This window comes from Nannospalax galili, unplaced genomic scaffold, assembly GCF_000622305.1.
Source record: "Nannospalax galili isolate Female #2095 unplaced genomic scaffold, S.galili_v1.0 scaffold1368, whole genome shotgun sequence".
Lineage (NCBI taxonomy): Eukaryota > Metazoa > Chordata > Mammalia > Rodentia > Spalacidae > Nannospalax > Nannospalax galili.
Window position 1 is genome coordinate 457,495 of NW_008358007.1, and position 27,045 is coordinate 484,539.

General features: G+C 42.2%; 1 long non-coding RNA gene across 1 annotated transcript in view; it reads right to left on the bottom strand.

Moving 5' to 3' along the window:
- Positions 1-27,045, bottom strand: part of LOC103752349 — a 79,797-nt gene that overhangs the window by 45,373 nt on the left and 7,379 nt on the right. The gene's annotated exons all lie outside the window — the stretch shown is intronic.

Genomic DNA, 27,045 nt, shown 5'->3' on the forward strand with positions numbered 1-27,045 from the left:
ATCTATCTATCTATCTATCTATCTATCAATCAATCATCTGTCTATCAATCATCTATCTATTATCTATCATCTATCTATCATCTATCTATCTACCTATCATCTATCTATGTATCTATCTATCATCTATCTATCCATCCATCCATCATCTGTCAATCATTTAGCTATCTATCAATCTTTTATCTATTCTCTATCTTCCATATATCCATCCTATCTATCATCTATCATTTATTTATCATCTAGCCATAATATGTTTATTATCCATTTACCTGATTATCTACCATCTGTCTATGTGTTTACCATCTAAATATCTCTTAACTATCATCTATCTATTACTTATCTGGACATTTTCCCATTAGAAACCGTATCACATTAAATATCTTGATATCAACAGTGCTTGGTCTCATGATTATCCCCTGTTCCTGAGTGTGACCCCATTCAGATGTACAATTCTGTAATATTATTCATCCATCAGTCTACTGTACCTGACTTTATCCCTCCATATCTAATTTATATTCTATGGTCCATTCTGACAATCTTTTCCTATTAGTGTCCCCTTTTTCTATATATGCATCTTTTCCTATTAATGTATAAGAAACTACCTTAAATTTCAGAGCTTAAAACAAAGTTCAGAGCTGGATGTAATGGTGCACACCATTAATCCTAGCATTTGGGAGGCAGAGGCAGGTGTATCCTTGTGAGTTCAAGGCCAGCCTGGTCTACATAGTGAGTTCTAGGGCAGTCAGGAACACATAGTGAGACATACAAACACACACACACACACACACATTAATTAATTTAAAAAACCCACAAAGTTCATTATCATTTCACCATTCTATAGGTCAGAAAGCAGGTAAACTCAACTGGATTCTTTACTCGGGTCTGCCAAGGCTAGATTGAAGATTCACATGATCACCTCCAGAAGCAAATAACTAAATGATCCCACCAACAGCCTCATTCTTTAGGTGGTTCTATGTACTTTAAAGAAAACTCTGTAGGTGAACCTGGGTTGGGTTTACCCGGGACCACCAAGAAGTGGTTCCTTAGAAGAGATGACATGCTAGAGTAAGGAGAAAACCATAGTGCTAAGAGGCAGAGGATGAAGATTCTAGATGAGGGAGATGGGAGGTTCATGTGCTCTGGGGAAGGAATGAGCCAGTGTGTGACAGGGAAATAAAGAAGACTGGTTGGATCAACAGCAGAGTTCAGGGGTAGGTGGCTCATCATTGTGGCCATTGGTGCTTAAGAAGTAGCAGGAGGACCTGGGAGACAGCTCAGTTGATAAAGTGGATTGCCTTATAAGCCTGAGGAGCTGAATTCTGTTTCCAGACTCAGGTAAAAGAAAAAAGCTAGGTGCAGTAGAGAGCTCTTATAATCCCAGTACCTGAGAGGTGGAGACACGTAGATGCTTAGAGCTTGCTAGGCAGTTGGCCTAGCCTACTTGATAGATCCAGGCCAGTGAGAGACCCTGTTCCAAAAAACAAGGTGGAAAGCTCCTGAAGAGGACCCCTGAGGTTGATCTCTGGTCTTCATGCTTGCACATACAAAAAACATACAAACACATTTACAGATTAACCATCACAGCTATAGACACAAAGTGGAATGACTCCAGTTGGTTCTGGAGAAAGGGTTACACAATCCTGACTGGGCAATCCAGGACAGAGAATTTACATGAAATGAATTTGGCTCAGAGAGAGAACATGCCATGTGTCTAAAACCCAGGTATAATAAAGATTCTGTATCTCACATCAGATGGAAAAAAACAAAACAAAACAACAACACATTTCCAGAGAAGGACAGAGAAGTTAGATGTGCAGGAATAATCCGTAGCCATGAGTACTGTGTTAGTCAGCCTTTGTACCACTGATTGAAATAATTTTAAGGAGAAAGGATGTATTGGGTACCATGTTTTCAGTGCGTGGTCCACTAGTACCATTGCCTCTGGACCTTAATGATGCAGAGCATCGTGGGGGAGCAAAGCCACTCAACTTATGATGAACAGGAAGAAGAGAGACAGAGATGAAGGATCTGGGGGACAAGAAACACCCTTCAAACCATGCCCCCCAAGTGACCAACTTCCTCCAACTAAGCCTCAGTTCCTAAAGGCCTGTTCAGATACAAACATGGCAATAGTTTAAATCCATTGATGAAGGTAAGCACACGCGTGATGGACGGCTTTAGTTGTGGATGTGACTCGATGTAGAATTGCTTAGGAAGGGAGTCTCAGTGAAGAATGGTCTAGGTGAGGTTGGCCTGCAGGCATGCCTGTCAGGGATTTTCTTAATTGGATTAATTGAGGTGGGAAGATCCACTCCATTGCTCTGGGTGGTTGACTGTGGTTGTGACTGGCTGTTTCACGTTTCTGCTGCCTTGATGTCCCACTGTGATGGACTGTAGCCCGAAATTAACAAGCCCGTTCTTTCTTGAGTTACATTTGTCAAGGTGTTTTATCTCAGCAACGAGAAAGGAAACTATAGCAACATTCACCACAAAATCATCTCTCCCTAGTGCCACCAACTGGGCAGCACTTTTAACATGTAAGACTTTGGGGGGACCTTCTTTTGCTAAACTTAACATGTAATATATTTACTTTGTCAGAGCTCAGCAAGATTACTAGTCTATAAGTAGTTTAATTGTGCCCTCAACCAAACTCATATGTTGACATTCTAATCTCCCTGTTCCCTCAGAATGGGACCATATGTGCAGCTAGAGTCTTTGTGGAAGTAATCAAGTTAATATAAAACCATCCCAATGGACGACTGAGGTCCTTATAAGAAAAGGAGTCGAGGACAGGACCCAGACACACACGGGGGAAGAGCATGTGATCTGACAAGCAGACAGCCAGCTCAAAAGTCAAGGAGAGATGGCTCATCGTTTAAGAGCACTGGCTGCTCTTCCAGAGAACCTGGTTCGATTCCCCACAGCCGCCCGTAACTTCAGTTCTAGGAGATCTGACACCCTCTTCAAGCCTCCATGGGCCCTGCATACACACAGTGCACTCACATACATGAAGGCAAAACACTCATATACATAAAATGCAAATAAATAAATTAAAATTTTTGTTTTAGATTCACAGAGGGGACTGTGGAGAAACCACCCAACTGAGACAGAACAGTAGGAATTAACAGGGGTTCCACTGAAACGAACATAGGAGAGGTAGGCATGAGCGATGGGAGCCAGGCCACAGGGGAGGCCTGACACACCTCCATCCTCCCCAGCATTACTCCCCTGATGAACACCTTCCTTTCTTGGAGCTATCTATGTGTCTCTGTACAATGTACTATAAAGAGACACAGGAACCTGGAAACTTCAGGGTCTGCCCTCTAGACTCACATCAGCCCCTGTAACGATGAACCACTTTGATCATAGACTTTTAGCCTCCAGAAATGTGAGATAACACATTTCTTTTGTTCAAGCCACAGAATCTGTTAGTACTTTGTTGTGATGGCCTCAGCAGATGAATCCAACTTGATCTCTGAAATTTAAAATGACAATGTTGAATTTATTTCTCCCCATAATAAGAGAGCTAGGCTAATCAGGAGTGTCTCTGAAGAATAGTTTCGTTCTACAGAGGGTCTGGGGGCAGAGAGGTCAGGAGACAGAAAGGGACTGACATCACATGTAGAAGTGTGGTCTCTCGACTGAGACCCCACTAGATTGGTTGGCATGCAGAGGCGTGTTTATCAGACTGAGTCCATCTTTGATGGGCTCCAATCTCCAAAGCAAAGTGATTGTTTGGCTTGCAGGAGCGTGTCCACTGAGGCGAGCTGTCATCGATCAGCCGGATGGGGTTTAGAGCTGATTCTGATAGCTACTAGTTTCCCTGGCTATGGACCAATGCAACTTTTCCTAAGCTTGTGGGAACTTTCTTATTCTCGAATTTGTGCTTTGGGATAATGGTGGCCTTGACAGACTGTGCAGTGAGACAAGAACGTGGCCTGTATGGCTTATCTAAATGTATCCTATATGCAGCATGCCACTGGCCTATGGTTGGTACTTGGTACATGTTGGAATTCTATTATTTCTACATCAGGGTGAAGTTTTGGGAAATTTGCACAAGAATGGGTCAAGGATGTGCACATTTCCAAATTTTGCTTATTTATTTTTTGCTTTAAAATTATATTTATTTGTTTGTTGTGTTTGGGGGTGGGTATGTGTATGCGTACATATGTGAGTACGCATGTTCCACAGCACATGTATGGAGGTCAGAGGACAACTTGTAGGAATTGGTTCTCCATTCCCATTAAATGGGTTCTGGGGATTGAACTCGGGTTGTCAGGCTTGCTGAGTTTGAAGAACCTTGTAGGTCACGTTGACCATTGGAGCTTTGCCCTGATGGAGGTGTGAGTGCAGCCATTCAGGGATCTGGGCAAACACTAATTTGATTCCTTGAGTTCTATTTGTTTTTATAAAAAGAAGAAGAGACAATAAAGATGGGAGGGAGAGATTTTGTCCAGGGGTATGAGATTGAGGGAAACTGGGAGCTGGGAGTAGAGGGTGAACATGGCCAAGATACATTGTATACAAGTATGAAAGCGTGTATACATGATCAAAGAATAGTTATAAGTAAATTACATTAAAATAAAACCTTTGAGGGCTGGAGAGATGGCTTAGTGGTTAAGAGCACTGACTGCTCTTGCAGAGGACACAAGTTCAATTCCCAGCACCCACATGGTGGTTAACAACCATCTGTAGCTCCAGTTCCAGGGGATCTGACACCTTCTTCTGACCTCCGCAGGCATTGCACAACACGGGTGCACTTAACACACATGCAGGCAATACACTCATACACATAAAATAAAAATAATAAATAAAAGCATATATAAAACCTTTGAAAGAAAAAGAAGTGTGGAGACTGGTGGGGGGCTTTCTGGCTGAGGGGTATGCTCCCTGAGGAGAATGTTCCAAGTGTCCACACAGGACTGGGTGTCCACAGGAGACTTCTGCCCAACAGCCCCACCTCCACATGCTCCCTTGATTTCTGAGCTAAATGCTAGGTTGGCACTAAATGTCTCCTCCGTTGCAGCCCCGGCAGGAGTATGTGAGTGGAGTGGAGGGGCTGAAAGCTCTGTTGAAAAACATTGCACCAAGTTTCTTCCCAAGTGTTTCAGAGATGTACAAACCAGCAAGAGACACCCCTGCTTGGGGTCTTGCAGATCAACCCCTAGTTCCTGATTTTTACCAGTTATTCTCCCATTCTGATACTCTCCCATCACGCTGTAATACAGAAGTTCCATGTATCTCAAAGGGGCTGACTCTTGCCTATTAAATTCTAAAATACATCTCAAACTAAACTCTAAAGCAATAACAATGATTTTCACTGGGCTGGTGAGATTGCTGAAAGGGTAAATGTGCTTGCCACCAAGCCTGTCAACCTGAATTTGATCCCTAGAACCCACATGGTGGAAGGAGAGAATGGACTCCCACAAGTTGTCCTCTGACCTCCACACACACACCATGGTATGCATGCACTTCCACTCACCCCCACACAGACGCGCACACACACACACACACACACACACACACACACACACACTAAAAAGGTAACTAAAAATTTTTTTAAAAACAAAGATAAAGAAAAGAGAGGCTGGGGGGATGGCAGAAGAGCTAGCTGCTCTTGCAGAGGACCTAGGTTCAGTTCCCAGCACCTACATAGCTGCTCACAACCATCCATAATTCCAGTTCTAGGGCATCAGACATCCTCTTCTGGCCTCCAAGGGCATTGCACACATGTAGTACACTTATGTATGTGCAGACAAAACACTCATAAAATAAAAATAAAATATTTAACAAATAAAGAATGAAAACAAAACAAAGTTATTTTTTTAATCGCTCTTATGTCTTTGTGGCTGTATCAAGATACAAACACACACAACTCCACGCAAACACATGTAAGTATAGAATGGTGGGTTTTGTCTGGTTGTTGGAAGGCTAATAGGATAGACGCTTTCAGAGGGTGGACAAATGTAGCTCCCAATGCCATTCGAACAGATGTAGGCATCTTTTAACTGGAATGGCAGTCTGCGTCTTTGAGTCTTTCTGAAGGTGACAAGCTGGGCTTCCAGCTAAAGAGCCACAGAGACTCATCTGCAGGCTCTAACACGGATTATCATTTCAAAAAGGAAGGTCAAGGGAATGGATTAAAGGGTACAAATGCCAGCGACGAGGACACGTGGCGGAAATCCAAGTTGAGGTTGTGGTGGCTTCACAGTACTGGAAACACTGAGATGTAAGGAAAGAGCTATTTCTGGAGACAGCACTGGCTGGGCTGGTGATTGATGGGATGTACCAGGTGTGCCATCCACATTTCTGTCCTATGTCCCAAGAGGAACTGTGGACGTTAAGTCCTCTGTAAGAACAAAGTCCAGGTCTGATGGACACTGGAGTTCTAGAAGGAGGTAAAGCATCTTCCTTCTTGCTGGAAGGAAAGCAGTTAAATGGTGAAAGTCGCTTGCTTTATGTCATTTGTGGGAATCCATGAAGAATGAAAATGGTTCAAAAGGGAGTTGCCCGGTTGGCAAAATGCTTTCTACACAACAAGAGAGTCTGAATTAGGATCCCCAGCATCTATGTCAAAAGCCAGACATAGTGGTGTGGACCTGTAACCCCAGTTCTGGGGCAGCAGAGACAGGAGGACAGGAGGATGCCTGGAGCTTGTTGGCCAGCCATTCTAGATGATTTGATGCACTCCAGGTTCAGTGAGAGACCCTGACTCAAAAAAAAAAAAAAAAAAGGGGAAAAGTGACTGGAGAACACACCCAGTGTTGAACTTTCCCTTACACACACACACACACACACACACACAGACACACAGAGCAGGGGGAAAATGTGTATCCAAGGTACTAAAGCTAGCTAGGTCTGTGATACAGGTCTGTAACCCCAGCTTCTGGGGAGGCTGAGGCAGGATGATCACATGTTCAAGGCCAGCCTGGGTAACTTGGTGAGACCTTGTTTCAACCAATTCTCCAAATTCCTGCAACTGGATGCAGAGATGAAAGTACTTCCTGGATCTGGGGTGGCTGAGAGTCCCCGCCCCCCGCCGAACTGCATTTCCTCCTTAAAGGCCTCCTGCCTCCACTTCTACGTGGTCTCCTGTCTGTCCAGTTGGAATTCGGCTTTACTCTCTTTCTTTTCATTTATTTAGTTCACATTTATTTTTGTTCTTTTCAAATTTTGTGTATATGTATGTGTGTGTGTGAGGGGAGGAATGTACACGTGAGTGCCAGTGCCCATGGAAGACAGAGGCAGTGGCTCCCCTGGAGCTGGAGATACAGGTGGTTGTGAGCCTCCAATGTGAGTTTTAGGAACTGAACTCAGGTCCTTGACAAGAGCAGTGCATGCTCTTGACCACTGAGTCATGTCTCTAGCCCTTTATTTTCATGTATAAAACCAAATTTTTATGGTCAACAATTTTGTAAAACTTAGCTCAGAACATACCACTCTTTCTTCTGTTTTTTTCATACTGAGAATAAATCTAGAACTTTGTGCACGCCATGTAAGCACGGTACCACAGTCTAGGCAAGTGCTCTGTCACAGTTTCACATCCCTTACCCCTCACTGGCAGATTCTAGGCCAGGACTATACTGCTGAGCTGTGTGTGTACCCTCTCACTGGGGGATTCTAGGCAGGGGCTCTGCCACTGAGCCACACCCCAGCCCCTCACTGGGGGATTCTAGGCAGGGGCTCTACCACTGAGCCACACCCCAGCCCCTCACTGGGGGATTCTAGGCAAGCACTCTACTGCTGAGCCACACCCCAGCCCCTCACTGGGGGATTCTAGGCAGGGGCTCTACCACTGAGCCACACCCCAGCCCCTCACTGGGGGATTCTAGGCAAGCAGCTACATTCCTAGGCCTCTTTTTACTTTTTGGGTCTCACTAGTTATCTATGCTGGCCTTGAACTCATTCTGTAGGCCAGGATGGCTGTGAACTTGCGATTCTGTCCTCTTGTCTCAGCCTCCCAAGCAGATGAGATTACAGGCCTCTGCTATTATGCCCAGCCCATCCATGCTTTGCACATAATTATAATTAAAATGTTCCGCTTCATTAGAGTATGATTAACAAATAGTAAATATTTAAGGTGTTCACTGTGATGTTTTGGTGTGTGTATACAATATGAAATAGTCTCCACAATCAAGCTAATTCACACATCCTTCATCTCACCTTGCGGCCATTTCTGTGGGGGTATGAGAGTATTTGAGATCTGCTCTCTTAGAAAATTGCAAGTGTACAACACATTATTACAGCCTCATTCTTATAAAGACACTTGTCATGGGATGTAGGGCTCACTATGGTAACCCTCATCTCAAGACACTCAATTACCTGAAGAAAACAAATTACAAATTTCCTAGATTAAATCACATTCACAGTACCCACAGAATTGAGTGTAAACATGTCTTTTCTTTTTTAATATCTCTCTCCCCAACACATAATAGAGTGAAAATAGTTATGTGCTTTTTTAATATCTCTCTCCCCCTTCTCTCTCTCTCTCTCTCTCTCTCTCTCTCTCTCTCTCTCTCTCTCTCTCTCTCTCTCTGTGTGTGTGTGTGTGTGTGTGTGTGTGTGTGTGTATGCATGTGCCACAGTACACATGTGGAGGTCAGAGGGCAACTCTCCAGAGTCAGTTCTCTCCTTCCACCTTGTGGATCTCAGGGATTGAACTCAGGTCACTGGGCTTGGTGGCAATTGCCTTTACCTGCTGAGTCATCTCACAGGTCAGTGCTTGTTTGTTTGTTTTGAGGGGAGGAGTGATGAGATCCATTTTGGATTTTGCTGAGGTTAAGATGTCAGATCTATCCAGGTGGAATGTCTAGTGGTAAAAGAATATAATACTGGGGAGCTCAGAAAAGAGTGTGATTGAGGATTCAAGGTTGGTTCAGAAACCATACAAGTGGGAGAGATCTGCCAGGGACCCAACAGAGACACATCCAGCACAGAGCTTTGATGTACTTAACCCTAAGGCATTTACCATCTAATCAAGGGGACAAATTTCAATTCATAAAACCTTACAAAGGCCACTAGGGGATATAGCTCAGTGGTAGTTCTTGATGAGCATGAAATCCCAGATTTAATCCCTCATAGATAGACAGATATAGATGATAAATGGATGGATGGATGGATAGATATAGATAGATGATAGATAGATAGATAGATAGATAGATAGATAGATAGATAGATAAAAAAATAAAGCATTACAAAGCCTGCAGAACTTGTCTAAGATGTCGAGTCAAAGATATGTCCTTGATTCATTAACTACATAAGAGTTCCCTCCTCTAGCTTTGTCCAGTAATGTTAAGTTCTCAAGAACATGATTTTCCCAGACTGGTGATTTAGCTGACATCTAGCAAGAGGAAACATCTAGAAAGCAGAGACTGACCCAAAAAAGAAATGAGACTTTGACTCACACCAAGCATTTATAAAGTTGTAATGGGAACATTTCTCTATCCATCTATTCATCCATCCACTAGGATCGAGTATACACTTTGTGAGTGGAACGGTGAACCCAGGAAGGCAAGAGCCACTTGCAACAATGCAATTAGTTGATCATTTAATGGGTTTAACTGTGCTTCTGATGAGATTAAGAACTGCATCAATCAAGCCTGGTTCACTGCCTCTTTCTGCGTGGCCCATGAAGCATAGTTTTAATATTTATTTATTCATTTACTTTTATTTTTGAGATAGCATCTCATATATGCAAGCCTGGGCCTTTGAACTCTCTGTGTAGCTGAGAATAACTTTGATCTTCTCATCCTCCTCCCTCCACCTCCCTTGTGCTAGGACTACAGGTGTGTGCCTCTGTACCTGGGTTACGTGGTGCACTCTATCAACTGATCTGCATCCCCAACCTGTTTTTAAATTTTTATTTATTAATTTTTATTTTACGTGTATCAGTGTTTTCCCTGCATGTATGTAAGTGTACCCTGCATACAGTCTCCTCAGAGGTCAGAAGAGGGTGTTGGATTCCGGTTAAGTTTTTCTTTGATTATGCTGGGGCTGGAACCTAGGCCTTCATGCATGCTAGGCAAGCACTGTACCGATGAGTTATTTATCTCCAGTTTTGGTCCAGACATTTATATTCAGAGGAGCACAGTTGAGTGGTGAATTGTGAATAGGTCATAAAACTTCATCCCAGCCTGGAGGAAACATTCCTTTACACTGTGTACCTTGATTTGTTTTCATTCTGTGCTGTCCAAGAAACTTCCTAATTTGCCTTTATTTTGAAGTGGCTAGCACACCCACGGGCTTCCAGCGCCTACAAGGAATTTATTTTCATTTACCTCTCTGTAAATTAGTAACAACACTTGCCAACAGTTATTAAGAGCTATGTGCTGAGAACTTTATATGTTTTATTTAATGTAAGTATCAGACAAGACAGTGTGTGTGTGTGGTCGTGGTGGCGGCAGCAGCGGCCACGGGAGAGCTTTCTCGTTTTATTCCATAATAGGAAGGAAAAATGGCCACAGGCCAGGCACACTTCAAACCAGTTTATCATCCCAGCAAAGAGAATGCCACTGCTAATGGTTCTCAAGAAAATGTCCCAGCTATGTCTCTGATTGGCCCATCTAGAGTCATATGCCCATCTCTGAGCCAATCAAAACGGGCATAGCTGAAGTGACTTTCAGGGCTTGGTGGCACTCCCCTTTAATCCCAGCACTCGGGAGGTAGAGACAGGCAGATCTCTGTGAGATCAAGGCCAACCTGGTCTATACAGCCAGTTCCACATCTGCTGGGGCTACAGGGAGGCCCTGTCTTAAAAAAAAAAAAAAAAAAATGTCCATGGTAAAGACGGACAACCTCGGTGCCTGAGAGATGGCGCAGCGGTTAAGAGCACTGACTGCTCTTGCAGAGAACCCAGGTTCGGTTCCCAGCACCCACATGGTGGCTACAAACCATCCTTAACTCCAGTTCCAGGGGACTCCGAAGCCCTCTTCTGACCTCCGTGGCATTGCACAACATGGGTGCTCTCACATACATGCAGGCAATACACTCATACACATAAAAAATAAATAATAAAAAAATATTTAAAAAATACGGATGGCCTCTGTGGTAAGAATCGTGAGGAAGGACTGTTGGGCAGCAAAATTACAATAACAGAAACTGTGGAGGGAGTATGTGTGTGTGAAGAGTCATTGTTTTATATATATATATATTATGTGTATGTGTGTGCAGGGTTGGTTCTCTCCTTCCACCTTTTTGGTCCCCAATTTATTTATTTTATGTGCATGAGTGTTTGCCCACATGTACGTATGTGTAGCACATGTGTGCCTGGTACTTGAGGAGGCTAGAAGAGGGTTTCTGAGCTCCTGGAACTGGAGTTACAGACTGTAGTAAGCTGCCACATGTGGGTGTTGGGAACCAAACCTGGGTCCTCTGCAAGAGTAGCAAGTGCTCTTAACTGCTGAACCGTCTCTCTACCCCTCACTTTGCTTTTGAGGTAGGGTCGCTCTTGTTTTTTCTGTTGTTCTTGAGACTAGGTGGCTAGTGAACTTCCGGGCAATTCTGCAATTCTCCTGCCTCGACTTCTCAATTTGATGGAGTGCTAGGATTACAGATGAACATCACCACATCTGACTTTTTTTATGTGGGTTGAGAGGACTGAATTCAGACCATCAGGCTTGCAGGGCAAGTGCTTTTACCTGCTGAGCCATTTAGCTGACCCCAAACTATAGTTATGAATATTAATGAGACCAACTGTACGTCTGGAATTTTCATTAACTTAGGTCAATATATTTGCCTTTTTATTTAAGCCAATTTGCAGTTAAAAATCTATTTTTACAATCCCAAGTCATTTATATGTTTTCCTTTTCCCCAGCAAAATGTGAGCTCTATGAGAACAGATGTGAAGTATATTTTGTTCACTGCAGTCTCCTAGCCTAAAACCATGTCTGACATTACAATTATTGCTCAGTATATATGATTTTTCTGATTATGTATTTAATATTAGTCTGACCACCAATCCCATTAGGCTTATTTCCATACAACACTGTGTTTGGTTTTATTTTAACTCATTTCTGTATCCCCAGACCCTAATATATGTGCCATACATATTAGCTCCTCTTTACGGCACAAAATAAAGAGAACAGCTTCCACGTCTGCCTTAACATGAATTATATCCTCAGGACCTAACACTGGCTGGCATAGAAACCCTTGATGCTTTTTTTTTTTTTTTTTTTTTTTTTTTTTTTTTTTTTTTTTTTTTTTCATGTGAGACAGGGTAGCCTCAGCTGACCTGGAACTCACTATGTAGACCAGGCTGGCCTTGACAGAGATCTGCCTGCCTCTGTCTCCTGAGTGCTGGGATTAAGGGACTGTGTCACCATGCCTGCCTTCTCCCTAATGTTTAGTGGTGGAATGATAGACTAAATGAATCGATGAACAGTAAAGCCTATGAATGCCACCGTTGTTGGTAGCACCTTCTGAAATGGGAAGCTGTAACTTAATGGGGTATACAAAGAGTCATACAACCAAGTTTTTACAGTTCTGCAAAGACTCCCATCCAAGGACAGAGTTTTTTAAAGCATACAAAATGCTTGCATAGACTGCCAGCGAAAGGTAGGCTTGGGGCTCGCCACCATCCTCCCCATCCCCCAGCCAATTTAGGCTGCTTTCAATTGTTCTGGTTTAGTCCTACTTCCAGAGCTGTTAGTTGTTGTTAGCCATAGAGTCAGGTTCATTCTATTACCATGGAAACTGCAGCTGGAGTGGACAAGGGGAGCAGGAGGCTGAGGAATGCACATAGAGAGACTGAAATTTTCCAGCTTCCAGGCAGACTGTGTGGAATTAAAAAAAATATATATCTGACCAGCACACCATCAATTCTCGATAAACTTAATGAAAATTCAAGGCTTAATGAAGATACAGGATACAGGATAAAAAATGAGCCCCCCTACTGCATGGGAGAGCTCAATTAAGATGATGTAAATACCACAGAGCACAACTTTATTAATTGCGGTTGCTTGAACATGGTCTCCTGATCTTCATAATTATTTAGAGGTGCCTATTTATCAATTTCATTGTTATTCAGTTTTCTCTCCTTTTTCAATTCTTTTCCTTCCCTCTGTAACTTAACAGTTGCTTTAGGACACCAGACAAACTACAAGACAGCCAGTATATCCAAACTGGACATTCTTATGCTAAAAAAAAATGTTGTTTATCTGAAATTCAAATTTAGCTGCATCATTCAGTATTTATTATTATTATTATTATTATTATTATTATTATTATTGTTATTAGTTAAATCTCGAAGCACTAGCCCCCACAGGAGGCTACTTCACAGCAAAGGGGAAAACTGGTTTTATTAACTCAATAGTAAACTCCAGACACCGTGTACTCTTTTAGATTTTATTTAGTCACTTAAGAAATGGCTACTGAGTGGGCTGCAAACACAGTTCAGTTCAGAGAGTGTTTACGTAGCATGCGTGAGGTCCTGGGTTGGATCCCCAGTACTCAGGAGGGGGAAGGCAGGATGATCAGAGGTTCAAGGTCTCCGCTGCCATAGGGAGTTTTGAGGCCGGCCTGGGCTACATGAAAGCCTATCTCAAAACAACAAACCAAACAAAAGAACTACTAGCTGAACACCCATTCTGTGCTAATTACCATGGTACATGAAACAATATTTCAGTGAACCTATGTCTGCTCCTTGGGGCCTTTATTATAGCCATAACAGCACAAGGCTTTTTTCGATGCAACATAATGAAATCTATTCAAAATATGACTACAATAATTCTAATCCGGAAACTTACTTAGAAAGGACCATCAGGTTAAGTCACAACAGAAAGGAATGCGTACAAATATGCATCTCACAGAGCTTCACGGTGCTCTCAGCCTGTTTCTGGGTCAGTAGTGTGCTCTCTGAGGGGCAAGCTCGTGTAATTTTACTGCAGGTTCTGAGGAAATGCCTTTCCTGAACACCTCTTCCAGGTTTTTATTTTGTGTGTGTATTAGCAGTTTGTTGATGTTGAGACAGGGTCTCACTACGCTGCACTGGCTGGCCTGGAACTAGCTATGTAGACCAGGCTGGCCTCCATCTCACCGAGATCAGCCAGTCCCTGCCCCCCGACCGAATGCTGAGATTTAAGGTGTGCACCACCATGCCTGGCCTCTCTTCCAGGGTTTTAACAAAAGCCTACATAAATAACAGGAGACCTAAGGCACAGGCAGCCCCGAGAACGTAACACATAGAAGCCTAGAGGCCTTTCTTCTTACTGGCCATCCTCTTCAGAGGATTCGGTGTGTAGCCCACAGAGATGGGCAGGCCCCTCAACCGGAAGCCTGGTTTGGGGCTAGATGGGAAGGCTGTACCAGACATGTAAGCAGATAGCCTTGGCCTGGAGCCAGCTCACAGGCTTCCAAGCAAGAAAACAGCTCAGGTCGCTGCCCTCATCAGCCCATTGGGAGACAGAGGTTCATCTGGTGACTATATTATAGCCCCTTTTCTTCACTGCTTAAAAGATCTGGGAGTCCAAAGGAACAGCAAAAGTTTTCCGTCTTCTCCCACCCTTTCTCTACAGCTGAAGTTTTCTCAGAACTCGGTGTTCCTCATTAGCATTGACCAGAGTAGGAAGAAAACCTGTGAGATGCTTAGCAATGAGGTCTCACAATTGTTTGCCAGGATATCTGGCCTTTGTTTAAGTAGCTGTATTGGGATGTAATTCACAGACGTTCAACCTGCACCCAGTGTACAGCTTAGTGATTTTTAGTAGATGTGTGAACTTGTGTGGCTCTTTGCTGTCAATCTGTTTCCGGGTCAGCTGTGAGCCATTGCCAGAGTCTATTTTTACAGCATTCCTCACCAGCTCTCACCGAAAAACAGTCTACAGCCGGTTGGTGTAAACTGTGGCTCCTGTCCCCAGGGAAGTAAAGTCATGCCTCTCCTTATCAAATGTTTGTGAAAATGATCTCTTTACAATTTGTCATAACCTCTCCTTCCCCCGTTTACCTCGCTCAGTTGTTGAGTTTTATCCATGTGGTAGGTAGAGATTGGTATCACTTTAAAGGAATATGATTTTGGTTTGGAGCCGCACCTCTGGGAGTTCAGGTGAATTCCGAAGACGATTGACTTTGGAAGCTGAAGGTATGGTGCTAACCCTTCCTTAATTTCACCTGTTTTGCCAGTTTCTGTTTACCTTCTGTTGAATATGTTTATTGTTTTCCTATTTATGAATGGAAAGGCTGTTAAGGACACTGGGTTTGTTGACTGACTGTCTGGCTTGCCTTTGAATCCAGGCTCTCCCATTTGTTGGTTGTGTGACTCTGTCATTGCCCATAGAGTCATCTCATCTGCCCTATCTATCTAGACAGTCTCTAGCCCAGGGTGATCTCCAAACTCCCTACGTAGCCAAGGATGACTTTGAACCTTCTCCACTTACTCATAGTGCTTGGAGAATAGGCATGCACCACTATGGCTGGTTGTATGCAGTGCTAGGGATCGAACCTAGGGCTTCGTGCCTGCTAGGCAAACACTTTAACAATGATCTACACCCCCAGCTGAGATCCTATGTTTGGGGAAGAAGCTGTTATTAAACAGATAAAGAAGTATAATTCTAAGCCACTGAGCCAGGGTATTACAATTTGTTAGACGCACACTCCCTGCCTCCTTTTGTATAATCCAGGTCAAATTTCGCACACAATTATTTGCTCACTGGGAGTTGGTATGAATTTATTATTTCTTCCCTCCAAGATGATAATGATAATGATGACAATTATTTGGTTCTTTGAGACAGGGTTTCCCCGTAGCCTCAGCTAGCCTGGAACTCACTATGTAGACTAGGCTAGCCTCAATCTCACAGAGATCTGCCTGACTCTGCCTCTCAGAGTGCTGGGATTAAAGGCATGCGCCACCACTCCCAACCCTCCAAGATTATTTTGACAGTTTGGTACTTTATATTTTTTTCAACGATGACTGCACAGCTCTGGAAACTCTGTGTTTGCTTGATATTTGCAGACTTATTGGATTCAAAGGAAATGAAGTGATGGTAGGGGCATACGTAGTCTATGGAGGCGGCAAGACAGGTTCTCCCCAGTGATGGGTAGTGGGCAACTTTCTTTACCTTTGGAGGTAAGTTTCATCCTCAGAATTGAATAACAATGGCGTCCTCCCTTCCTTAGTTGTCAGGAGGACTAAACAGAAATCTTTGACTTAGCACAGCACCTGGCAGCAAAGGAGAAAGTTGCGCAACTGTCAGCTGTTGTTATTTTCATTATGCGGAGCTCCTTCCAATTAAAACCGCATGGGGATTGTAAACCTCTGTGAACCGGTCCATTAAAACGAACTGGGAAATCCTCCACTGTTTTCTAGGCCTTGGCACGCTTTATGGAACAGATAAATTATTTGTTCCTTGAAAGTTGGACAGAAGTTTCTGCTCCTACTAAAGTCACCTTTTCGAGTCATGAGTTTTCTTCTCTTTGGGGAAGTATTTTTAATATACTTCCTCGCCATTTAAATAAGAGTTTTAAAACTTAATCCAAAGAATGGGGGTCAGCCATCTTTTCTAGAAAAGGTAAAAGGGAAAATCTTTAGATTTTCGTGGCATAAATGGTGCCTTTTAAAGTTACAAAAAAAGTTATGTGGAAGTGTGTGTGTGTCTGTGTACCTGAGTGGAGGTGCCTGAGGAGGCCAGAAGACAGCGTTGCATCCCCTGCCGCTGGAGTTACAGGTGGTTATGAGCCACCCAAACATGGGTACTGGGAACTACTTTCAACCACTGAGTCATCTCTCCAGGCTTATGATCTGGGTTTTAGTCATGGTCAGTTACTGGCCATGTGACTTTGTACCCATCACTCAGCCTCTCTGTGCTCTCCTTGTCTGTCAAATAGGAATTATTAACAGTACTCACCTTAGACAGGTGTCATGAAGATTTGATAAGCTAACAGCTATAAAGTGCTTAGAAGCATTCCTGGCACGTCTAAGTTATCGATATCAGCTGCTAGTATTTCAAAAGAAGGTATATTCAGGGTTGAAAATGTCTATGCTGTGTTGTTAAGATAATCTCTTTTAGTTTTTGCTGGTGTTAAAATTTATAATGCATAAGAATTATTCCTTGGAAGTGTGAAGAAAGCTGTCTATAAATGTCAAGGGCTCACAGCACTTTTTTGATGAAAGCATTCCTCTGACATTTGCCAAGTTTTTATTATCTACCTTTCCAGAATGATCCATTTCATTATGGGTTTCAAATTTAATAGCCTAGAAACGTACCCAGTGGTGATTGAAAGTTCAGGCACCTGACAGATTTAGGCTTGATTCCTACATCTGCCACCCATGCTAGCTTGTAACCTGGAGGGGGAAAAAGACACTAACCTTTCAAGGCTCACCCCTCCTTTATAAAACCTGCATAGTAATAACATTTATCTCATAGAGTTGTTATGGCAATTAAATACAACTGGTATAAAGAGTCCGGTGCTGGGCCTCACACATTGTAAAAGTTTAATAAGTGATAGCTATTATTTTTACTATCCTCCAGGGCAACCTCTCAGGAAGATACATTTAAGATTAAAATTCATTTGCTTGGTTCTTAAGTGAGCAGTATTTCCATTTCCCTCTTATACTAGGTTTGAAATGCCTAGTCATGAGGCTAGAGAGTTGGCTCAGCATTTAAGAGTGCTTGCTACACTCTCACAGGACTGGATTTTTGTTCCCAGCACCAACATTAGGCAGCTCACAACCCCCTGTAACTCCAGCTCTAAAGATTCCCATGCCCCTCTTCTGGCCTTCACAGGCACCTAATGAATGTGGCATAAACACACACAGACACACATAAGTAAAAACGTCTTCTTTTTAAAAAAAGAAATGCCTAATTGTGTTATAGGAATTATTTCGTCCCTTAAGACTGTATTTATGAACCTACTGGGCATAAATATATGCTTTCTCAATGGTGGGCATGTCTGGAAATTTTTCAGTATATAAGCATGGGATGGTTTGGGGGAAATAGTAAGCAGTCTAGATAGAACCAAATTTAAATCTCATCTTTCTCAACTTATTAGCTTCTGAACTTGACTAGCTAATATCCTGTTGGAACTGCAGATTCTTATCTCAAAAACAAACATATTGATTTCTGTTCACTGAGCCTGATGGGTAAATGAATGTCCTCAAACATGTATCTTTAATATTAGCCTTGTCAAGATGCAATTCACATAGCTACAATCCACCCATTTCAAATTCAGGATTGTCAAGTCATCTCCCAGGCTTGTTCAGCTATTACTGCAATCAGTGTAAAGAAACCCTCACTCTCCACCCCATCCACCTTTTCCTTAGCCCTAAGCAGCTGATGAATGTCGCCTATTCTGGACATTTTATATAATGGAATAATCTGATATGTGGGACTTTAGGACTGGATGCTTTCACTTTGCATATTCTACATACATGTGGAAACGTATCAGCACTCCATTGTTAACCATCAGATAATATATTATGTGAATATACCACATTTTCTTTAGCTCATCAGTGGATGGCCATTTGAGTTCTTTCTAGTTTGGGACTATGAAGAGTAATGCTGCTATAAACATTTATTTTTATTTTATTTTGTGTTGTAGGTGTTTGGGAGGGGTAGAATGTGCGGTATTTGTGTGTTGTGCATGGTCATGAATGTGCAGGTGTGTGTTTGTCCATGCACGTGCATGTGGAGGCCGGAGCAGGATGTTGGGAGTCTTTCTTTATTGCTCTTTGTCTTATTAGTTTTTACAAAATATTTTATTATTTTTGTGTATGAATATATTACCTGCAGGTATGTAAATGTACCAGTGTTGTGCAATGCCTGCGGAGGTCAGAAGAGTACATCAGATTCCCCTGGAACTGGAGTTATGGACAGTTGTTAGCTGCCATGTGGGTGCTGGGAACTGAACCTGGGTCCTCTGCTAGAGCAGCCAGTGCTCTTAACCACGGAGCCATCTCTCCAGCTTCATCCATTACTTCTTTGAGAGGGTCTTTCCCTGAACTGGAAGCTTGCTGTTTTTTTGGCTAGGCTGATTGGCCAGTGAGTTCCAGGCACATGTAACCATGCCCTGCTTTTTATGTGGGTATGGAGGATTTGAAGGCAGGACCTCATGTTTGCAGAGTAAACACCCTTCTTACTGAGCCATATTCCCAGCCCTGTTACACTCATTCATATGCAGATTTTTATTCATTCAGCTGCATGTTTGTTTACCTGAAAACATTGCAGAGACATGCGGTAAATCTATGTTTGACCCTTTGAAGAACTGCATGACCATTTTCTAAGTGGCACATAGATCTCTTTAAAAATGATTTATTTTATGTATATGTACCTCTGTGTGTATGTGCGCACGCACGCGGCACATGCAGGTGCCCTTGGAGGCCAGAACTCCTCTGGAACTGTGGTTATAAGCAGTTGTGAGCCATGATGTAGGTGCTGAGAACCAAACCTGGGTCCTCTTTAAGAAGAGCAAGTGTTCTTAACAACTGAGCCATTTTTTTTAGAAAGTACTTACCCCAGTGGTTGGTACAAAATGACTGTCCAGTACAATATATCTAGTAAATATTTTCTTTGTAAGAAATATGCTTTGGAAAGCCACATTTACAATTTTGTTCAATGGATGTTATATGTGATGGCTAATTCCAATTGTTGGCTAGATAGGATTGGAGTCTCTATGGAAGTGAGACTTTAGGTTTGTCTGTGAGGGAGTTTCTAGAGTAGGTTCATTGAGGTGGGAAGAGTCACCCTAAATGTGAGCAGAAACATTCAGTGGGTTGGGGTCTTGGAGTGGGGAAACGGGCAAAGGGGAGCTGACAGCTAGCATTGATCTTTCTCTGCTTCTTGCCTGCAGGTGCAGTGTGACCAGCTCCCTCAAGGTCCTGCTTCCCAGGACCTCCCGCCATGATGGACTGTACCCTCAAACTGTGAGCCAAAATAAACTCTTTTGCTCTTAAGTTGATTCTGTCGGGAATTTTATCACAGTCAACAGGAAAAGAAACCAAGACAGCATGCTTTCTGCCATTTTAAATACACTGGAACAATTTGTGTAAACTAGGAATAAATGTGTTCTTGACTACTTAAAGGAAACTTCCGATCAAACTGAGATTTAAATTTCTGTTTCCATAAACACAGATGTATTTCTTCAAGGTTTTCCAGCTTATGGCACAGAGTTAAGTATGATCATGGTTGAAGAGTGGGCCTTTGAGTTACTAGGTATACAGCTCTGTGTGAGCTCCAGTGTCCTTACGTAAATGAGGACACCTGACTCAGAAACTCTGTGAAGATTAGTGCAAATACATGCAGTTGCCTGATTTATTATCTAGCATGCAAGAAGTTTCCAAGAAATACTAGTTTTTAATCTCAAGGATTCTATAAGGTGCTAGGTTGTTACTACTTTTTCATATGTGTGTGGGTGTTCATGTGCCTGTGTATGTGCATGCACGTGGCCCAAGGTTGACGCTGCGTGTCTTCTTCACTCTAGTTTCTATACTGAGGCAGGGTCTCTTCGTTGATTGTTTTTTTTTGAGACAGGATCTCACTATGTAGCCCCCTGGCCTGGGACCCTCTCTGTAGACCATCCCAGGCTAGCTGATTTCACAGTGATCTTCCTGCCTCTGCCTCTCAAGTGCTGGGATTAAAGGCATGTACCACCACACCAGGCTTGACTGAATTTTTTCAGTTTATATTTACGCTTTCTGATTAATGTTTTACTTATTTTTTTTGCATTTATTTATTGTGTGCATAGGACAGGGGCATGTGTGTGGAGGAGAGTGTTCAGGAGTTCCTGAGATTGAACTCGGGTAGACTTAGTGGCAAGTACCTTTACCTGCTAAGCCTCCTTGCAGGACTCCCTGGGAAGTGTTCATCTACTTTGGATTTAGCAGCAGCTTTTGTGAAAAAGCTGTTTTGCCTTTCATATGAATGTTGACCTTTACATTCTGTAACTCTTTGAGAGAGTTGAAAAGAAATGAAGTTTAAATTTTCCTTTAAGAAAAATTAGTGGAATTTGCATCACTGAGGAGTCACATGCAGCATGTACACGAATATATTTCTCAATCTCACAACAAACACATACACAAATGTCCCAAAGACCAAAGAACTGGTTGATTCATCTCGTAAATGAGTGTTTATTGTAATCTGACTATTCAAGCAACAAACGAGCTCGTGCTGAGGACTTCCAGAGCTCTAGCAGAGTTCTCCGAAATCCCTACTTAGCATCTCCACTTACTTTAGTATAAGCATCTCAACCGTTACATATCCCAGACACCTCTTACTTTTATGCCTCTACCATGCCCTGCATCTCAGATATCTGGTAAATAAAACTTCTGTCAACCCGATCTCCCCAAATGCAATCAAAGAGCTAATTTCGGATGTCTTTTTTTTCTTTGCCACACATACACAAATCATTAACGAGGTTTATTTATTTTGTCTTCAAAGAATGTCTTGTAGCTGTTCGCTTCTTCCTGCTCTGCTGCTGTCGGGCCTTTCGTGCTCTCCCTAGGCAGCTGCCTCTTAGCAGGTCTCCGTGGTTCCTCTAGTTCCTGTTTCTGGTCTCCTAGCTCTCCACAAAACAACTGGAAACATTTTATAGTGGATGATGTCTCACCTTACTAAAAATGTTCACTGACTCCTTACTGTATTCAGGATTATATTTTTCATAGCTTTAAAAATTGTCTTCTACCTTTTTGTTTATTTATGTATCTGAGCGTTTTGCCTACATATATATGTGTGTGTGTGTGTGTGTGTGTGTGTGTGTGTGTGTGTGTGTGTGTTGCACCATGTGTGTACAGTGTGAGGAAGACAAAAGAAAGCGTCAGATCTCCTGGAACTGGAGTTACAGATTTTTGTTAGCCACTATGTGGGTGCTGGGAACTGAACCTGAGACCTGAGTCCTCTGCAAGAGCAGCCAGTGCTTTTAACTGCTGAGCCATCTCTCTAGCCCCTAGAAAATTATTTTATTATCATTTAATTACGCCTATGAGTGACTGTATGTGGGTATGTACAGGGGAGTATAGGTGCCTGTGGCTCTGGAGGCCAAAGGGTCAGATCCCCTGGAGATGGAGTTACGGGAATTGTGAGCTGCCTAACACAAGTGCTGGGAACTGAACTGGGAACTCCACAAGAGCAATGTGAACGCTTAGCCCCTGGACCGTCTCTCCAGCCCTTTCTTGTAGTTTTTGTTTCCTTTTTCCTTCTTTACATTTTTGTTTTCGATTTGTGTGTGTGTGTGTGTGTTTGCACATTTGTGTATCGGTGCACATGTGTGTGTGTGAGTGTGTATGGAGACCTGAGGCTGATGTCAGGAATCATCCTTCATTGCTGTTCCACCTTATTCATTGAGACAGGCCTCTCCATCAAACCCAGAGCCCCTAGATGTGGATAGTCTTGCCTGGCGGCTTGCCTGAGGATCTCCTCTTAGCCTTCCAAGCTGCCATGTCCAACTGGCACTTACGTGGGTTTCTGGGGCTCTGAACGCAGGTCCTCATGCTCTCAGGCCACACGCTAATTACTGAGCCACCTCCCCAGCCCTTTCTTTATATTTACAATTAAACTTAAGCTCTTTATGTTGGTCTTGTTTCCTGAAGACCAGCTTGTTCTTATATACCTGTACAGTCTCATCAGTCACATTTTTCTGCCCATTTTCCTCCAGACATTCTAATTCCTCCCTCTTTCCTTCCCTCCCTCCCTTCCTCTCTTTCTCTTTTTCTTTTCTTTTTAAAATTTTTCTAGCCTTTAGGGTTTTGTACTTTATAATTTTGTCCATCTAGAATGTTCCTACCTTTCACACACCTGGCTCTCCTCAAAATTTACCCTTAGCTTCTCTTCCTCAGAGAAGACTTCCCTGACTACTCTGAGTCTACCACACTCTCACATCTTCCTTCATTTGAGCCCCTGCTTCCTCCTCCTCCCCCTTCCTCCTCCCCTCCCATCAACATGGCAACTTTTATCTTCATCATGATCATCACAACCTCATCTTTATCACCTCACAGTAACCTCCATTTTATCATCATCATCCCATCTTTGACATCAACGACAAAACTTCTGCCTTTATCACCGTTACAACTCCATTTTCATCACCATCAGTACAACCTCCATTTCTATCACCGCATTATAACCTGTCTTCATCATCATCACACCCCTATCTTCATTGCCATCATCAAAACCTCTGTCATCATCAATGCAACTTCTACTTTCATTACCCTCACCGTAGCCTCCATCTTCATTATCCTCATCACCACAACTCCCATCTTCATCATCGTCACCTCCACAAACCCATGTTCATCATCATCACCACAACCTCTTTCGTCTTCCTCCTCCTCCTCCTCCTCCTCCTCCTCCTTCTTCTTCACATTTAGCATAATCTTTAAAGGTTTATTTTATTTGCCAGCTTACCTACTGCTTGTGTCTTCCCAGCTACTCTATAACTCTGAAGACATACTTATTAAACAAACACATTCACATAGGAACCACTTCAGTGTCATTTGTAACAAGCCATGTTCATGGCCTAGCATGTGCCCTTATCTGTATTAGGCACAAAAATTCCCATTGCAAGAACAGCGGAATCAGTACTAAGAGACCTTGGTGCATTAAGCTTTGTGCTCAGCCTTGAGTTCATAATAGTGAAAAGGGCAGATTTCTCAGCTGGTTACAGATTTGTTACTATTACGGATCGGAGTCCTCAAAAGCTCTGGTGTCAGGACCCATTTCTGCCCTCGAGAACGGCTGCGAATCTCAAAGCCCCTTTTCTTTGTGGTTCGTGCCTGTTGTCTGTATACACGATTGCTGGCTCGCTGTGCTTTGACTTTCCTGTTAGTTCTGACTCTAGGATGGAAGGAGTGCATTAATCAGGAACTGCGTTTTGAATTTTGATCTTTTTCCCAGGGGAGCAATATGTACTGTGCTGCTCTCTAGGGATTCTGGGCAGTATGCCATTGCTCGCAACCAGCCACACAGTCACATGGCTACACAACAGACAGCTTTTCTTTTTAAATTACACTTAATTTGATTTTTGAAACAGGGGTTCATGTAGCCCAGGCTAGCCTCCAGCTCACCATGTAGCTGAGGATGACTTTGAACTTCTGAACTTTCTACCTTCACTTCCCAAGTGCTGGGGTAACAGGTGTGCACTACCACACCCAGTTTTGTGTGGTGCTGGGGCTCAAACCCAGGGCTCTGTGCATGCTTGGTACAAAGCACTCTACCAATTAAGCCAGCAATAGATAACTTACTGCATTCTGTATTGTTACGTTTGCTAGATTAGATGTGTTACATTTATTTATTTTTATTTATTTATTTTTTGGTCTTTTTGAGACACGGTCTCCCTGTGGCCCCAGCTGGTCTGGAACTTGCTATGTAGACCAGGCTAGCCTCTATCTCACAGTGATCTGCCTGCCTCTCTGCCTCCTGAGTGCCACCACACCTGACCCTTAAATTTATTCTTGAACTTGAGATATTTTCACTTTGCAAAGGGTTTATTTGAACATAAAGAGAGGGGCATGTGTAGTTTTAAAAGTTAAAATGTTGGGGCTGGAGAGATGGCTCAGAGGTTAAGAAACTTACAGCTCTTACAGGGGACCCAAGTTCTGTTCCCAGCAGTCCCATTGGTGGGCTAACCACTGCCTGTAACTCCAGCTCCAAGAGCTCCAACATCCTCTTCTGATCTCTGTGGACAGTGCACTTACATGCCCATATTCATATAAATAAAATAATATAAATATTTTTAAAAAGAAATAGAAGATCTAACCAAATAAACTACTAAGGAGACTGAATCCATGATTTAGAACCTCATAAGAGAAAAGCCCAGAATGTGAAGGCTCTTCCCTGGCAAATTCTACCCCCTATTTATGGAAGAAGTAGCTCTAACCTGTCTCAAACCATTTAAAAAATATTTAAGGAAAGGGAATACTTTCATAAGCACTTTAAAAGACAAAGCCAGACCAGGACACTACAAGGAAACTTCAGGTCAGTATTCTTGATGGATTTAGGTGCAAAGTGTGGGCAAATCAAAGTTGGCTCATTGAAAGACTCACAGACTATGCTCAAGGGGGAGGGGAGGGGGGTAACACTGGGATACAACGATTATTTAACAATCACAAATCAATCATTCTGACATACTACTTTAATGAAGGATCAAATCATTCTCTATAGATGGAGAAATAGCATTTGACCAAGTCGAACATCCTTTCAGGATAAAAACCTAAGGAGTTGGGTATAGAAGAAATGCCCCTGAGAATAATAAAGACCATTTCTGACAAACTCACTAATAACATGGTGAAACAAAAACCTGAAAGCTTTTCCTCCAAGAATTAAGACAAAAATGTATACCTTACGACCTCTTGCCAGTACTGGACCTGAATTTCTAGCCAGAAAAACATCAGGAAAAGTAAAAGACATTTAAATTAGGAGACAAAGATATAAAACTGTCTGGTTGTAGTTGACAGAATCTTATGTATAGAAAACCCTAAAGATAGTATAAAAATCCTGCTAGAATTAATAAACTAATTCAGTAAACCAACACACAGAAATCAGTACTATGTATCAGTAGACTGTCTGCTGACCAGATAGTTCAGTGGGTAAGGGTGTTTGCTACCAAGCCTAAGGATGACTGGTTTGACTTCCAGGACCCACTTGGTAGAAAGAGAGTACCAACAAGTTGTCCTCTGACCTTCATGCACAAGAGGCAAAGTGTAGACCCACACCCATCCACGAACTCACACACATAAATTTAATAAAAAATAAACCCCATTTAGGAGTAAATTCAAGCAGGTGAAAGATATATACAATGACAGTTGTAATGCATTAATCAAAGAAATTTGAGATTATACAAATGGAAATTTTTCTCATGTTTAGAGATTAGAAAATTATTGTTTAAATGCCAGCACTATACAATGCAAACTTCAGATTCAATGTAATCATCACCAAAATCCTAATGAAACTTAAAAAAAAAAACAAATATCATGCCTTAGGCAAAATTTAACTCAAAATGGATAAAAGACTTGTAATAAGATTTGAGCTGTAAAACTACCAGAAAAAAAAAAAAACATACAGATAAGATTACTTGATAGTGCTCTGGACAGTGACTTTTTATTTTGGTTTCCCAACTCAGAGAGGAAAGAAAAAAACAAGCAGATGGCATTGTAGCAAATGAAAGTTTCTGTACAGCAGAGGAAAGGATGTGGTGGAATGGGGCCTATGAAATGGGAAAAAATGCTTGTGAACGATGCACCTGCTAACGTATCAGTGTCCAGAATGCACAAGGAATTCAACAGCAGTAACAACAAAACACTATTTAAAACCCACTCTATCCTAATTAACTCGTAAAAACATCCCACGGCTCTTTTAAGGAAGACACTCAGACACACACTTGCCCATCTCAGCAAACCTCTGGATGGTTAAAACTGCCATTCTGAAGCTCTGGAGCTTCATCTGGGATTTTGCCCTTTCACTAAGGATTGAATTTTATTCACTTGTCCATCGCAAAAAGAAAAAGAAAAAAAAAAAAAAAAAAAAGACGGAGTTGAAACTAGAAAAAACTAGGCTTATATTCTCTTTCACAATTCATGTGTCCCTTTCCCTATATTCTCTCTTTCTTCATCATTTAATACTGCTCTCTCTTGGTCTCCTTTCTAAATATTATATTAGACCCACAATTACAGCTGTGCACATATGTATCTGTGTACATTACAGTCTAGGATCCACATATGAGGGAGAACACGTTTCTTTTTTCTTTTGGACTTTGACTCACCTGACATAACATACTACTATTCAAAGCCTTCCATTTCCTGTAAATTTCATTTTTCTTTACAACTGAACAATATTCCAATTATCCCCCACCCCAGAAAAACAATTTTTAAGATAACAAAGGATTCCTTCCCAACAGAGACTTCACAAAAGATTCCTTCTAATTGGTCATCAGGTACATGAAAACATGCTGTGTGCTAATCATCATGGGGGAAGGCAAGCCAAGGCTACGTTTCAGTCACCCCACATCCTTTAGAATGGCTGTTATGAAACAGTATGGACAGGGATGTGGAAAGAAGAGAACTCTTGATATAGAAATGTAAATCAGAACATACTATGGAAAAGAACATAGATGTTCACACATGTGTATATATCAAAATAT